Raw genomic sequence first — 15,518 nt, forward strand, 5'->3', positions numbered from 1 at the left:
TCTCTCACATGGGTCACAAGGACCCAAGTAAATGGGTCATCATCTGCTGCCCCCCAGGAGCATTAGTAAAGAGCTGGATCAGAAGTACAGAGTAGCCAGGACTTGCACTGGCACCTCCTTATAGGATACACGCATCCCCAGCAGCAGCATATCCTGCCCTCAGGCTTTTAATCATTAACTCAATGTTCCAAGGGGTGTTCAACAATTTCTTATATCGAAACCCACCAGAAGTTCTGAATTAGAGGATAACTCAAGTCACGTGGCAAATGATTTTTGGTTCTCTTACTAAAATATTTGAATTGAAGGCTGACATTGTGGCATAGTGGGTAAAGCCGCCACCTGTGATGACAGCATCCCATATGGGCTGATGTTGGCATCCCATATGGGTTCTGGTTGAGTCCTGGCTGCTCCACTTTCAATCCAGCTCCCTGCTGATGCACTGGGAAAGCAGAAAGGGATGGTCCAAGTGCTTGGGCCCCTGCAATCCATGTGGTAGACTAGATGAAGCTCCTGGCTCCTGGCTTTTGCTTGGCCCAGCTCTGGCCATTGTGAAGTGAATCAGTGGATGAAAGAACTCTCTCTCTGTCTCTGACTCTCTCTCTCTCTCTCTCTTAACTCTGGTTTTCAAATTAGTAAGATAAATCCTAAAAAAAAAAAAAAAAAAAAAATCTGAATTGAAATGTGTCCCTTAGTTCTAATTCATTCAGGTAAACTTTCTTAAAACTTGACACTTTCTTGAAACACAAGAACATTTCAATTCATTTGAGTTACGTTTTTCAAACAAAGATAACTGCACAACATGGCCTGGATCCCACAAGGAAAAGTCAAATGATCACTGATAGCAAACACTGGGATGACTTAGGAAATAATTAAATTTAACTAAAGACAAGTTCCATTCGTCTACCTTTCACTAACTTAACTCATGTGATAATTGCCCTAAGTTTCACTCCATTTGGTGCATGTTCACTTTTTGCAGTGATGTTCTACACCTAAGAAAGAATACAAAAGAAGATGAAAATACCCTCTCTACCATGTTTTCTTTAAGTTATTTAGACTGTGGTACTCATGGTGCGTATTTATTTGGTCTAGTCATCTGTTTTTCCACTTTTAGCTGACGTCACCACTGTGGTCAATCGAAACAGTGATCAGTGAAATTAAAAAAAAAAAAGCAACAGATGAAATAATTTTAGTCATTCCTAGTTCAAATTTGCATAGGAACTGCAAATTCTTTGTTGTACAATAAATTCCCCTTGATCTGGCATTCAAGTGACTAGAAAGCTTAAGAACCAGAGGCCACATGGCACTGTAGCAGCAGCTCTTCCACTAAATTCCATTTCTTTTCTGAGATTATCCAGTGTCATTCACTGTAAAAACACACAAGTTATTTAAGAACAGCTTTTGTAGAACCCAACAGAAAAAAGAAGCACTAAGTTAAATTTACATATCAATAGCAGGATCCACTCCAAATTCAGAAACATCCCCAAAGAGCACTGAGGAAGTGCCACAGTGAAGAGGCTGCTGTGGACTTCCCTCCCCAGGGCTCCCAGTGTGTCCCCGCGCCCCTGGAGCTGTCCAGCCAACCACCTAGGGCAACCTGTGGCTGAACCTCAGGTGTCTCCCTGTCAAGTGACAGAAGCAGACAGTGGGGCTGAGCCATTTTGTCTGAGGGTGTGGAGGGGATCGACCTTCTTAAGAATGTGTTAAAAGTTAAGAATCTTTAAAAATGCCCTTCAACACAAAAGTACATATCTCATTTTTGAGGCATCACAGACCCTGCAGGCTTTCCCATGAACTGGGATAAAGAATCCTTAAAGTGAAATTTTCGATGGTCCATTCCAGATCTGATTATCTCAGAATGGTTCTTTCATTTTTTTTAATGATTCATCGAAACGGTTTAAATATCATTTTAAAGGTCTGCAGGACAATTCGACCCAATCCACATTAGTGTCTCTCAGCGGAGCACGGGAACCATTCCTATCAGCTGTTGCTACAATGCTTGCTACTCATTCAGGTCCCAGGGCCCAGTCCCTGAGGCAATGTCTTTTATGTCTTTTTCTTGGAGCGTCGCCTCAGCCACCTCTATTGCAACAAGCACTACTGTCTGGCTAACTCAAGCTTTTGAACAAGCTGCTCTGCACGTTTATTTTTGTCTACAGCGCTATAAACCCCATGCAGTGGGTAATCACCGAAGTGTTTGCTGATTGGATAAACTACGGAATGAACTGCCCCCCAGAGTACCAAATTCCAACAGATCACACAAAGCTGTGCTAGGACAGGTCACCATGACAGTACACTCTTCATCTGGGAAAGTCTTCGCTGAGTGTCCATCTCTGCACCACCCCTTCACCACCAGCACCATAAGAACTGGCCTCCCCGCTCTCAGCACCTGGGACCCATAAGGACGCTTACTGAGTAAACAGATGAGCACACTGATGGCCCTGTGACTTCACTCTTCACTAAATCAGCTACACACATTTTCTTTTATATCCAGTGTTTCCCTGAAAACTGGTACATAATATAAAAGCTAAAAGCATTCACAAGAATAGTTAATTAATCAAAGCACTCCATTTTTAGCCATTTGAGATAAACAAGCACTTACTGTACCATAACTGTTTCCTTAAAAACACACATAGTGGGCAGGCATTTAAAATAGAGATTAAAAGACTGGTTAAGTCTGGTTAAGATCCCTTGTCAGAGTACTTGGGTTCCTGACCTGAACCCAGCTCAACTCCAGCTTCCTACTACGTAGACTCTGGTGATGGCTGAAGTAACTGTGCTCCTGCAACCCATGTGGGGGACCTGGACTGAGTCCTCACATCCCCCAGGCTGCTGCGGGCATCCTGGGAGTGAGCCAGCAGATGCGAGCTCTCTCTCTCTCTCTCTCTCTGCCTCTCAAATAAATTAATAAATAAGTCAACACAGTTTTATTGGCTGAATTTGGGCAAAGAGCCTACTAAGTTAAAACTGCACAGGGAAGCACACAAATGGACAAGAGATAGATTCCTGGTGAGCAGCAAGCCTCTCCCGTAACAGAGGGAGCTAATTAACAGCAGTCAGGACAGAAGTCACCAAAGTGACTTGATTCTTGTGCAGTAGTTGGGTTTTCCCCCAAGGCAAAGGACTTCATTTTAACAAAGCAGTAAACCCCCGGTGCTCATCACCAGAGGGAGAGGCTCCTGTGAGAACAGGTAAAGCTGCAGGCACTGCCTGCAATCACACTAATTAATGGTCTTAGAGAAGAGGAACTGCTATTCTCCACCACCACCACCCCCCCCCCCCCGATCTGAAATGGAATTTTTAAAACACAGGACCTTGGTCACTCAAGAGTCTACTTCTTTCTTTTATTTTGACAACTTATTCGTGGATCTCATTAGTTAGTAACTAATTATTTAAAAGCGTGTCTTATGCTTGGAAGGGGCCATAAAAATGGCACCTTGCCAAGGCAGACATCTGGTTCCTGTACATCTCTATAAATTATTTCAGCCTATTTTACTGATAACAAACACAACTGTGTCCCTGTCAGTCACAATGGAAAAAGTTTTCACAATTTAGGCGCCCACAACTCCTGAAACTGTGCAGGTGGAGTGGCGAGCAGGAAAGGGTGCCTGCTCCCAGTGGTGCAGCAGGGTTTGTCAGGGAGCAGTGAGGGGGCTGGGAGCAGTCCTGGGGTGACTCCTGAAGCATTCGGGATGGAAGGGACCCATGAAATCTTGGCGCAATCCTAAGCCATAGCTGGGGAAGGAGCTCCCTGGCACTGCTTTTAAAAAAAAACCTGGAGTTTCTTAAGTAATCAAACATAATTTATTTGGAACCTATGTATCAAGGAAAAATCTGAAGTTCTGCTTCACTTCAAAGACTTTTCTCCGAGGAAAACATGCCACTGTTTTCCAGACGTGAATGAAATGAGGCTTTCCCCGTGCAGTTTCCTCGGTGCTCTGTCAATGCCTTTCACCACTGACACATTACATGCAAGAGTTGCTGGCATGCCCCTTGACTGTTCATGCTTGGGGGGGAAATGTTTTCTAGCTGATGTTTGAGTCCCAACAGCTGGAATATGTGGGCGGGAAAAGCAACACCGCAACCAAGGAAAAGCGCTCGGGGAGTGAATGCTTCCTGCATCAAGCCTGCAGCTTTCAGACGCAAAGGTGGAATGGGCATTGCTTCCCAGGATCCAACAGTCCAGCCTTTCTCCCAGGCAACTGCCCCTGAACCTTTTGTCACCTCCCAGAGGCCCAAGCCAGGGGCACAGTGATTCCAGACCCCATTTTAAACCTATTCCGCCTCCTACCCGCCACCTGCCTGCAGGTGCGCCTTTGCTTGCACAGTTACACATCTGTACCTGCCTCCCCCTCCCACTACACAAGCCATTCAGTTTCCTGGGCCCCAAGACCAGGTGATGCTGTGACGCACGTCTGGGTTTGAAAGCAAGAGAAAAACAGTCACATGGACCCAATTCAAAGGTTCTTGCGGGGACCCACACTTTAAATGTCAGTCTCCTTAGAGCTGCCGTGGCAGAGGCGGTGCGGGGTAGCAGTTGGTCCATTTCTGAGACCACTGCGCTCACGGTCAGTTTTGCGGGAAGCACTTTCCTGGCAGGTCGCGTGGAACAGGGGCAACGCCTGCTCTTCACACCTCTAAGCGCTTCTCCCCGCGCGCCCACTCCTTCCTGGACGTCGCTTTCCCGGCCCGGCGCGGCCAATTCATTAGCGGGCGCGGGCGGAGCAGCGCCCTCGGAGCGCGGCGTCGCCGCATCCATCATCATTACGCCCGCGCGCCAGGTCCACGCCGAGGGTCCGGCCCCCGCGCGCCGCGTGTCTCAGAGGTGGCTCCGGGTGTCGGGGGCCGCTGGGATCCGCACGCCGCGAGCAGCCTTTCGGGGAACAAGGCCAGCCCGGGCGGGCGCGCAGTGCCCGGCCGTGCCTCCCCAGCGCACCGCAGCGGCCGCATCGCTAGGTCGGAGAGGTTTCCCCCGCTCCTCGGGAAGGCTCGCGGGCATCTGCACGCTCGCTCTCCGGTTGGCCCTGCGAAAAGCCCAGCACACGTCCGCAGGGGCGGCCCTGGCTGCATTCACACTGCTGATTAAACCGGCGGGCCTGAGAGAGGCCAACTTTCGGCGTATCTCGCAGTGCACCCCCACCCCCACCCCGTGTGCCTCTCTGTAACAAGGCACTGCAGAACAACACGTGGGAAGCCTTTAGCACACCGCTGGGCGCGGACATCACTTGCAAAACTTCTAACTCACCGCCTGTTCACCCGACTCCCAAATGTGTGTGTATCTTCACCAGCTGCCACAAATACATGGGGGTCTCAGGGATGCTGAAGGCACAGACACCCCCCTCCCCCAGTGCAGTCCCCAAGTTCAACCCTAACAGCACCACAGGCTTTCTGCAGTAGGAAGAGAGCATGAAAAATCACAACCCTGGGAGCATGTGCGAAAGTCAGGCTCTCCCCAGTGGGTCTCTGCGGTGAAGCCCCTGACCCACGTGCAGGCAGAATTCCTTTATTGTCTAATCGCTCACCAGTGCTAAAGCCAACCTTTAAAACGATGTTTGAATTGAAGGGACCAAGTTTCCCATCGTGGCTAAAACGAAGCAGCAGTGTACATAACTCATTTATTTTCCTAGTCCAGTATGTTTGTTTTGAAGTGCTGAACGTGGCCAGTAACTCTTTTTTCTTTATGCACTTAAAGATTTAAAACAAGTGAAAAACCTGCTAAATGATAGCCCAGTCAGTTTCTGATGGGATGAGGCAGCTCTTGTCTAGGCGAGATCACCACCGGAAGGCATTCCAAAAGGCAGAGCAGCACCGCGACTGGGCCTTAAGTGAGAAATTACTCTCTGCAGCTCAGCTCCGGTGGACTAAGTTTCTTCCAGAAAAATCACAATTGTTTACACCTGCCTCTATATATCGATAAGCTGAACGATCTCCCCAATGTGCTAATGCTTAAAAGAAAAAAAAAAAATCAGCCTGGATAAGGATTTTCAGAGGCAGCCTTCCCTGTACCACTGAGGAGTGACATTTCTCTCATACTTGATTACTAGCAGGTCAGCTGTGCCTTCAAGATGTTACTCTTCACCAAGTGTTTAGGTAAAATTTCCATTAAATTCTTTACGCCTCCCTGTAGCTTTGAAGTAACTCATTTTTGAAGGAAATAAATTCTTTAGGAAGAGAAACAGCTTTACAAAATCAAGAAGCAAACTAATGCTGATTTCAACTTTTAGATCAATTCTGGAAATGGGGGGAAAGCCTGAGTTCGAAGAAGCAGAATGTAGGGAATTCAAAACATTGGAGGCAATCATGAACGCCATAAGCCCTGTTTAGGTTTGTAACGTGGTTCCTTTTCCCTGGGTTCAAAATATGTTTTTGAACTTAAAATCAATTAGACATGCAACACCTTTGTGACCTGCCAACAGTTTCCAAGATTTCCCGTCTTCCTCTCCCTTCCCTGTAAGGAAAGGAGGAAAACACCCTAAGTCCTTTAATGAAATCTTCATGCATTTTTAATCACAGTATTTTTAATGTACAATCATTTTATCTTCACATGAGATTTTTTTCTTCTTCAAGAATGCCTAGTTCCTTAACTGCAAATAAAAAAGCTACTCTCAGTGCACATTGTACTGGAATCACAGAAGGGTCCCCAAATCTGCTATTGTGTTCAGCCTTTCTCCCCTTCATTGCTTCTCTGCCCCTCATGGCAGGGAAGCAGTATTTGTGGCAGACATCCCAAAATGGAATGCCCCTAAGGGGAACAGAATAAGCCCAAGAGAAAATAATTGCCCAGCCATGGATTAGGTGAATTTGGTTTTAGTAAATGACCTACACCCAAACTTTTAAGAAATCCACTCATTTTTCTTCAACCACTGAAAAGCTCATTGGACATGAAAGTCACCATTGCTGTTACAGTTGAAATTACAAGTGTGGGTTCCCGTTTTACCTTTCCGCTATGTATATTCAAGAGAGGAGATTGGCAGCAATGAGAAACACTGAGGGGAGGATAAAGTCTCAATCTGCTACTTATTATTATTTCTCAGCTCTGCAACACTGTACAACATGAGTCCCATGTGCTTGGTTACATGTTGCAGGAAGCAGCTTGCCTAACAGGTACCACAGAAGAATGAGCAACCACGTGGAGCCAACTGGCACCCCCACGTTCTGCAGGTTAGCTGCAAACAGCCAATCCTTTGCAGACAGAAACTGAGGTCTGTAAGTCAGCTATCAGGGTCTAGATCAGCTAAGCTCACGAAAACCTGTAAGCTCCACCAGTATCACAAAAACATCACTACTGATCCAATGTGTCCCTGCCTCACTTCACTGAGGTTGGCTGCAATTAAAAGATCCCACACATTTCCAGAAGAAAACAAAAACTTCAAGTATTCTTACAAAATTTATCTAACTTTGACTTCCTAGAACTGTGTGTGTGTGTGTGTGTTTACAATAAAACTTAGGTAAAGTGCATACTCTTTGAATAGCAACTTACATTTAAACCATCACAAATATTAGACCAACACTTGCTGGGTGTTAAAATCAGGTATAGATATCCCAAAGGTACTTAACGTATTTTTTGTGAACTACTATTTGCCACAATTTATCCTTACAATTTTCAAACTTTTGATTTTTGAATCTTAACTACAATTTTAAAGGAAATTCTTTCAAAATGTAGGATTTTTAATGAAGGCTTGTCTAGTCAAAACTAATCCTTGGTCACTTAGCTTATAAATTTTGCTTATTCACCAAAAGAATTCTTCAGTTGTCTTATTTTTCACCCTTTGACTGTACAAAACTGCCAATCCAACCTACACCAAACTCCATACCCTCTAGTGAGACGGTCTGGAGTGGAATTCCACCTTAACACCTAGAGTTCAACAGCACACTCTGGCCTGACCCACACCTCTGGCCACTGAATTGTAGGTGTTCATGTGTCTCAGTCATTAAGGTGTCAAGCTTAAGCTGCTGGATGAGGTTTCTCTGCACACTGATAACTTTCTTCAGACTGAATTATTCTTTTTCAAAATATCACAAAATGAAATCAATAATAGGGTTTAACTGCCTCATTCCTTCATTACTGCAATTTGAAACTTATCTTTCATCTAAACGGTGAGCTTTCAGTCTCTTTTTGTAAAAAATCAATAGTTTGTAATGTAAAGCACTCTGGAGTCTTGTTAGGCATTTTATGAAATCTTCAAGAAAAAAGTCAAAGTCGCTAAAGCTAAAAATTTCCTCGTGAAGATAAGCAAGTGGAATGTCATGCTGCATTCTGGAGTTATTCCAAAAGGGATTTAAATAAAATTGTATTCATCTCCCATTATTTCACTGATTTAATTTTGTAATACAAAATTATACAAACAATCAAATGCTTGTGTTTTTTTACTCCTGTGCCACCCCCCACACGTCCCCTGTTCCCTCCAAAAAAAAAAAAAAAAAAAAAGCCCCTCTAGCTGTTGCAGGCCAGCAATCAATCCAATTTACTGCAGGTACAATTTATATGTACAGCGCATGCCACAACAAAACCACAGTATGATGCCAACACGGCCCTTAAGAAAGTTTTCCCCTAAATCTCTGGAAAGGAGCTTTAAAAGAAAGCAAGGATTACAGTCAGCTAGAAGGTAGGGAGGGGACTTACCTCAAACCCAGCCAAGCGGAAATCAGGGCAGTAATTCTACAAGTCGACAGAGTACACTTTCAAAGCTATAATGGTGTGAAGAGTGCTGGGCAGCATGGCCTGAAGGCAGCACTAATACACTGATGACTAATGGCTGGGCCGGGGCAGACAATGAATTTGGGGCTTGAAAACTAACAGAAACCATGCAGTACTTTGACAAATGGGCTTTCACAATTTCATTCATTGAATAACCTTTAAACACAAAATTGGCTCAGGTTCTCTTGGGAATGATATGACATGTTGTTGGACAATGTTGTAAGTATTTTCTTTTTTAATGATGACTCTGGTGCAAAATGCAAAAGCACCCTATATGAGGACACAACTGTAGATAGCACAGAGGCAGATGTGGCGCTCAACACAATATTGCCTTTCAGGAGGGGGCTGAAGTGTTCCAGTGCCACCTTATTAACTATGTAATGGCTTTTTCATTCAACTTCTTTAGAAAGCCATAGATTTTCTGAGACATTTTGTCGGGTTGAAATATACACCCACAGAACAAAAAACACTTTCACATTTTAAAAAAAGGGGTGGGGGAAGGCAGTGGTAATGAGTAGCTTAAAAATTTGGCACTAAAATATCGAACATTGAGAATTACAAGTGGAAAAAGTCTAATTTTCAGGGGCTAGGCAGAGGAAGCGTGTCATAAAACAAGTGAGACACCATGTAAACTTTGCAATCAACTGCATTTACAAACACGTTTAACATCCAATTTCTCCCAAACAGCTCTCCTCCCCCTTCCCTCCGTAACTAGCCTTTTGATTTAAAAATAATAATTTGGGCAATTTTTAAAGAGAGAACGAAATATCTAAAGTGTCTCTAAATTAACAAGTACCACTTACTCCAGACAGGATTGCCTTTAGCAGGTCCTAAAAACTTAAGAAAAGGATCTTAAAACAGGAAGCTTAGTGAGCTCATAAAACTGTTGTTGGAGCCAGGAACACATAGCATATTTAATCTGCAAACTGTGAGACTCCACAGTGATTTCAGTAAGATCTGAGGCATGCCCTCAAGGTTTGCTGGGATCTGGGATTAGGGGGTTGATAAGAACCTCTACTGCCCATGGACATGTTTTTCTTCTGCAGTTAAACACAAATGCATGGAGACGTTTGACTGCTGCTTGGCGTTACTGCTCAAGTTATATAAAAGCTTTGCAGCTCCTTTTGCTGTCAATATATCAAAGTTTAAAAAAAATCATCAAAGTGTGAAATTTCATTTAAAGTCTTCGCCAGTCTACAGCTCTATTTCACAGGCCCATCAAATAAAAGTAAAGATGAAAAATACACTGAAAGTACTTGAAAAAGTTTGCAGCAGTACCCCAACCCTGTTGTTGTTTATTCTGTCTCCCTGTATTTGCTTTGAAACTAGAACAGATCAATTTTCATCTAGAAAAATGACAACACAAACTGAAGGGCAGCATCTTCCTCTATGATTTAACGAAAATGCAACCTCAAGTCATTATTAGAGTGCGATCTTCTGTTTTACACACATACACAGATACGTGTGTTTCCACATGCATACAGGAGTATGTCTCCTTTATAATCATCTCAGCATTTTAATTGCATCTCCCTGATATAAGTTGGCAGAAAATCTCTTGAATCTTCCAAAACAAATCAGACCGACCTCAGAATATGAATGCCAGCAAAACTAAAACCTCCTTCAAAGACTTCTTTAGCTGGGGATTTACAACAATTGCATAAAGAAGAAAAGTCTGACTTTTAAGATAATCTACTATAGTCTAAAAGCATTAACATTCCATTACTAAGGTTTTCCTGAGCATTTCATGACTCATTGATTCACTTTTCCTTCAAGTCTGGTTTTTCTTAGTATGTTACTGTCTCCTATAAGAGAGTGCATGCAACAATGATCATTAAATTGTTTCCTTTCATAAGCTCCCAAAGTCTATCCTCAAAAAAAAGGGGAGGGGAGACCCTGGTAAGCAGGATCCCTTCCTTAGAAGGAAGCAGGGAGCTCTAACTGCCTAGGAAGGCAGAAGGGCTGCAGGTAATTCAGGAAACTTCACTGGCCAAGAAACAAAGGAAAGTCCAACTTTTAGGCTTGGGCATCCCATTGACAAATTAATGATTCTTTCATCAAATAAGTAATGAAATCACTCAACAGAGCCATTTTTCATGAGCACTGAGTGCTCTCATTTCTGTCTGTGGTCCTCTGCAACTTAAACACACAATAAAAGTGTGTTTATATCAGGGTTCAATCCAAGAATACAAGCACGTTAAAAGCACCGGGAATTGGTAGGCATGTGAGTTAAACCCACTAGCCTATTAACAACAATGCCATCTATACCTTTTAAAGTGTTTCTGCCTGTGTGAAATTTCACTAGACACCTCTCACATTAGACTCACTCACGCATCTTAAACCAAAGCTCCTCTAGGCTGACTTTAAGAATCCTATACCCTGAAAGAATCTCCCCTTAGGCAGGGAATTTCTAATTTAAATAGCTTTCAGTATAAAATAAACCCTCTGCTCTGTATACATTTGCTATTCGAACTAATTTAAATGTTATTTCATGTTTGTTTTAGGTTGGACTGCAGTGGAAGCAGCCAAAGTGTTAGACCCATATTTCCTAACATAAACAAATTCCTCAGATACTTCACACAGTTTACGTTGTTAAAAACAATCACCACTGCCTTAATACCACCCCTCCACAGAAACGCTGGTCTGCTCTAGAAACACCAAGAGATTTTTGAGGCTATTCCGCTATTTTAAAACACAGCATTTTCCCTCTTCAAAATAATCTTGACACATGTAATTAAGAAACTGTCAGACTACTATTAATTTTTAATTTAAAACCTAAATGAAATAATTACAGGAATCAATCAATAAGGCACCTAATTCAAATTAGGGAGCAATTACATAAATACTCAAAATTAATACTTTAGGCCAATTCTTGAAGATTTCGGCCTGTAAATGTGCTAAGACATCAGACAACACACAAAGTGTAACACGCGGTGGATGAACAGCTCCTGCCTCAGCCAGCCAGAAATGAGGTGCTTTCGGATGGCCACGGCACAGGCTCCCACCGGCCATGCCCAACGCGCTCCAGCTGGATTTCTTTCCTAAAAAGTTCATTTATTTACACCAGACTTATTTCAGGGATCAAAAAAACGGCCTCATCCAAATTCTGTACAGAATCACATTTAGGAAGGAAAGGCCCAATTGCTCGCATTTGGCGGCGAAATAAGCGCACCGTGCTCTGTCCGGAGAGGCAGCATGGAGGGAAAAGGAAGGAAGGGAGAAGGAGAGCGCGGGTATCTCCAGGACCGTTCCTGCCAGCCCAGCCCCTGGATGCGCACGGCGGCCGGCCCTCGCAGCCCTCACTAAAGCGCTCTTTGACTTGGAGACGCGGACAGTCCATCATCGCAAACTGAAGTGGCAGCTGGAAAATGTGGAACAGCTGGCAAGGAGCTGGGAGAAAATGTTTTACATAAATATATGTACATACAAACTGGCAGAGGGCCACGAGCACCGTCCCCGAGGCCCGTCTACACCCGGGAGAGGAGGATCAGGGCGCGCTAGGCACCGCGACGGAGAAACCTGCTCAGCGGTGCCTGCACGAGGGGTCAGCGAGGGAAGCCAGGGGCCCCGCGTCTCTCGGGGCTGGCATCTTCCTGCGGAGGCTGCATCTGGCAGTCGGCTGCATAGTCGCGACACAGGCTCCCCACGCCTGGGGTCGGCCCTGTCTCCCTCTGCACCTCCTCCCGCCCCGCCTCGGGAGCGTAACTGTCTCCGTAGAGGCATTCACACCCCATTCTGCGCCGTGCAAACGCGGCCTCTTAAAACTAGCAGTGCAAGGACCATGCTTACTTTTACATATGTGTGTGTATATGTATGTATATACATATATATATATATATAATTGTTTTTCTGCCGCCCCTGGAAAGGAAAAGAAATAAGAGTCCCAAATCACACACAGATGGTACAACTTTCACTTTTCCTCCATGACCAACGAGGCGCGCCTCTGCCCGCGCTCACACCAAACCCCCGCCCCCTCCCCGGCCGAGCCCCGGCTGCAGAAGCCCCGCGGCGGCGGTCCCCGCGCGCACCCACCGCGCCGCCCGCCTCCTTCCGCCCGTCCCAGGGCCGTGCGCGCCGGGCGCCGGAGCCCAGAGCGCAGATGAGGGACCCGGGAGCCTGGGGGCTCGCGCGGTCCCTGCGAAGCCTCGGCCAGGGCGGGGGCGAGGGGCGCAGCGGCGGCGGTGGCGAACTTCTCGCCTCCCGGGCGCGCGAGATGGTCCCGTCCCTCCGCGGATGGCCGGGGCTCGGGCACTAGGGAGCAGGGCGCGAGTCAAACACCCGCTCCGACGCCGCCCGGGTGGCTCCCTAACTCCCGGCGCCTCCAGACAGCCATTTTCCACTCGCTCCGGTCCCCCCCGCGCCGTGCGGGGACCCCCTCTGGCCCCAGAGGCGGGGGCGCGGCCGCAGGAGCCGGCTGCGGGGCCCGCGAAACAAAGAACTTCTGGCGGGACGTACCTGCGGCGGCGGCGGCTGTCAAGTCCCCGAACTTCCCATAGACCCGCGTCCCGGGCGCGGGCGGGCGGCTCCGGGCTCCGCGCGGTGGCGGGCGGCTCGGGCTACCGCCGGCGGCCGGGCTGGGCGCGGGGTGCGCCCGCCGCGGGCATGGTGCGGCGCGGACGGCCGCGGGGCGCGCGGGCCGGGCGGGAGAGCGGCGCGGGCGGCTGGGAGCGGCGCGAGCGCGCGAGGGCGAGTGTGCGAGCCGCCGGCGGCGCTGGCCCTGCCCGCTCCCGCCCGCCCGCCCGCCCGTGCGGCTCCGGCATCGGTTTCAGGGATCGTGTAATCCGATCCCTTCTGACTCACGGGCCCTGAGTGACAGTTCTGATTTGGTTCACCCGCGGGAGGGAGGGGAGAGCGAAAGAAAGAAACCCCCCCACCGTCTGCCCCTCCGGGCCTGCAGTCGACTTTCGGCAACGAGGTCCCAGCCAGGCCTGCAGCCCCGCGCGGGGCGGAGGCGCCCCCCGCCGCGACCCCGCGCTACTCACGGGGCGGAAAAGTTGTCCCTCGGCTCCGCGCGTCCCTCCCGCGCGCCCCCGCCTGCCCCGCTCGCCTCCTCGTCCTCCTCCTCCCCCAACTTTTCACAGATGTTGCCGGACTCCCGGCGCTGCCGCGCGCTCGCGCTCCGCCGCCCCGCCCCCGCCCCGTCCCCGGTCTCGCCACCACTCCCGGGCTCGGTGGGGACGCCGGCCGCCGCAGGGGGCGAAGTTGGGAAAACTTGGAGCGCGGCTCGCCTTACTTTTGCTTTCTCGCTCCAGGCGCCAGGCCGCGCCGCGGGCCCACGCTGCCCCCGCCCGCTGGGTCCCCGCGCCCGGAGCGGGGCCCTGGTGCGATGCGGGCGGCGGCGAGGAGGAGGAGGCGGCGGCGGCGGCGGCGGCGCGGCGCGGGCCGGGGGCTGCGGGGGGAGCCCGGGCGCTCCGAGCCACGCGCGCGCTCCCTCCCCGCCCTCCGCCCGCTCCGCCCGTCGCCCGTCTTCACACAGACACATTCATGCCTGCTCCTCCTCTTCCCCCTCCTTGACCCCGCGCCCGCTCGGCGCGCCGAGGCCCCACCCACCCCGGCGAGGGGAAGGGGGCCCGGGCGTGATGTCAGCGGCGCCCTCGCCGCCCGCGCCCGCCGCACCGCCGGGACGCCCCCCGACCGCGCGCCCGGGCGCCCGCGCTGCGCCCTACCCGGGGCCGTCGGCTCCCCAGTCTTTCGCTCGCTGCCCGGCAGGACTCCCCTTCGCGTAAGGCCTCGCAGAGCCCCTGCGCTCCCTCAGCCTCCCGTTTCTCCCGGCCAACCCCGAAACTCTCCAGCGCGCGCGCGGGAGGATGCTTTTGGAAGTTCAGGGCTGGCCTCTCCACCGGGCTCGTCCGCCCTCGGGGCGTGGGGACTGCCACCGCACAACCTGCTGTCCCCATGGGCCACTTGGTTAAGGACACAGAAACAAAGACCCTGGGCTTGGAGCCTGGACTCCAACGTGCTGCTTTTCCCGGAGCTGCGGAGTGTCCCTGCCCTTGTGTTGTCAGCGGCCCGTACTAGAAGTTATTTTCCCTCCTCCTCAAGTGGCCGGTCCACATTCAGCTGCTCCCTTTCAGTACACTCAGCCTGGACCTGTGGCTTAGAGAGAGAGAGGAAAAGTAGAGGCGCTCTCAGGGGGAAGAGAGGAAAGAAAGCAAAGACACCCCCCCCCCCCACCGGGACATTCCAGCGTCCCTTCCTGCTCTCTGGGGTAAGTTGAGACCCCCACCCCGCCAGCCACAAGTGCCGAGAGTAGGTGCGGAGTGCTGAAGTGTTGGGGTTGGAGGAGCATTTTGAGATTCGAATGCTTCACTTGGAGAAATGTCAGCGGAATCGGTGGTGAGAGTCACTGTTGGTTTCCTAGGACTTGTTGCTTGTCACAAAGACCTGAGGAACTTTTGCCCTAGAGGTGGTGGAAATGAAGTAGGACTGGCGGAACTTGCTGGCATTCGTTTAAGATTTCTCTCGACCTCATACCTTTTATTTGTATCTACTTATTTATTTGAAAGACAAAGAGCCAGAGAGAGAGAGGAGAGAGAATGTTTCATCTACTGGTTAACTCTCCAAAGGCTGGGGTTAGGCCAGACTAAAGCCAGAAGCCCAGAATTCAGTTCAGGTCTCCCACGTGGGTGGCAGGGACTCAAGTACTGGGACCCTGCCCGGGTGCAGGGCGGAGAGGCGGTTCCAATCGCAGGGATTCAGATAGGTGATACTGTGTCCCAGGGGGCGCGTGGTAGTCAGGGGGCCAAACACCCACCCCGCCTCTTCGCTGGCTAGGAAGAGAAACAACTTGCAGCTGGCCATTGCCCTCTGCGTCCCATATTGAGTC

The 15,518-nt window shown here is 49.1% G+C and overlaps 1 protein-coding gene across 3 annotated transcripts in view; it reads right to left on the reverse strand.

The window, feature by feature from the left end:
• The window catches only part of GLI3 (GLI family zinc finger 3), a 279,339-nt gene extending 264,911 nt beyond the window's left edge, over window positions 1-14,428 (reverse strand). The window contains exon 1 of one of the 3 annotated variants that reach the window (XM_062179474.1): window positions 14,359-14,428. The gene's annotated coding sequence lies outside the window, so the exon portion shown is untranslated. The remainder of the gene's footprint in view (window positions 1-14,358) is intronic. The other 2 variants (XM_062179472.1, XM_062179473.1) reach the window with 2 other exon arrangements.
• Window positions 14,429-15,518: the final 1,090 nt, after the last annotated feature.

Source organism: Lepus europaeus, chromosome 20, assembly GCF_033115175.1.
Source record: "Lepus europaeus isolate LE1 chromosome 20, mLepTim1.pri, whole genome shotgun sequence".
In the NCBI taxonomy this organism is placed as follows: Eukaryota; Metazoa; Chordata; class Mammalia; order Lagomorpha; family Leporidae; genus Lepus; species Lepus europaeus.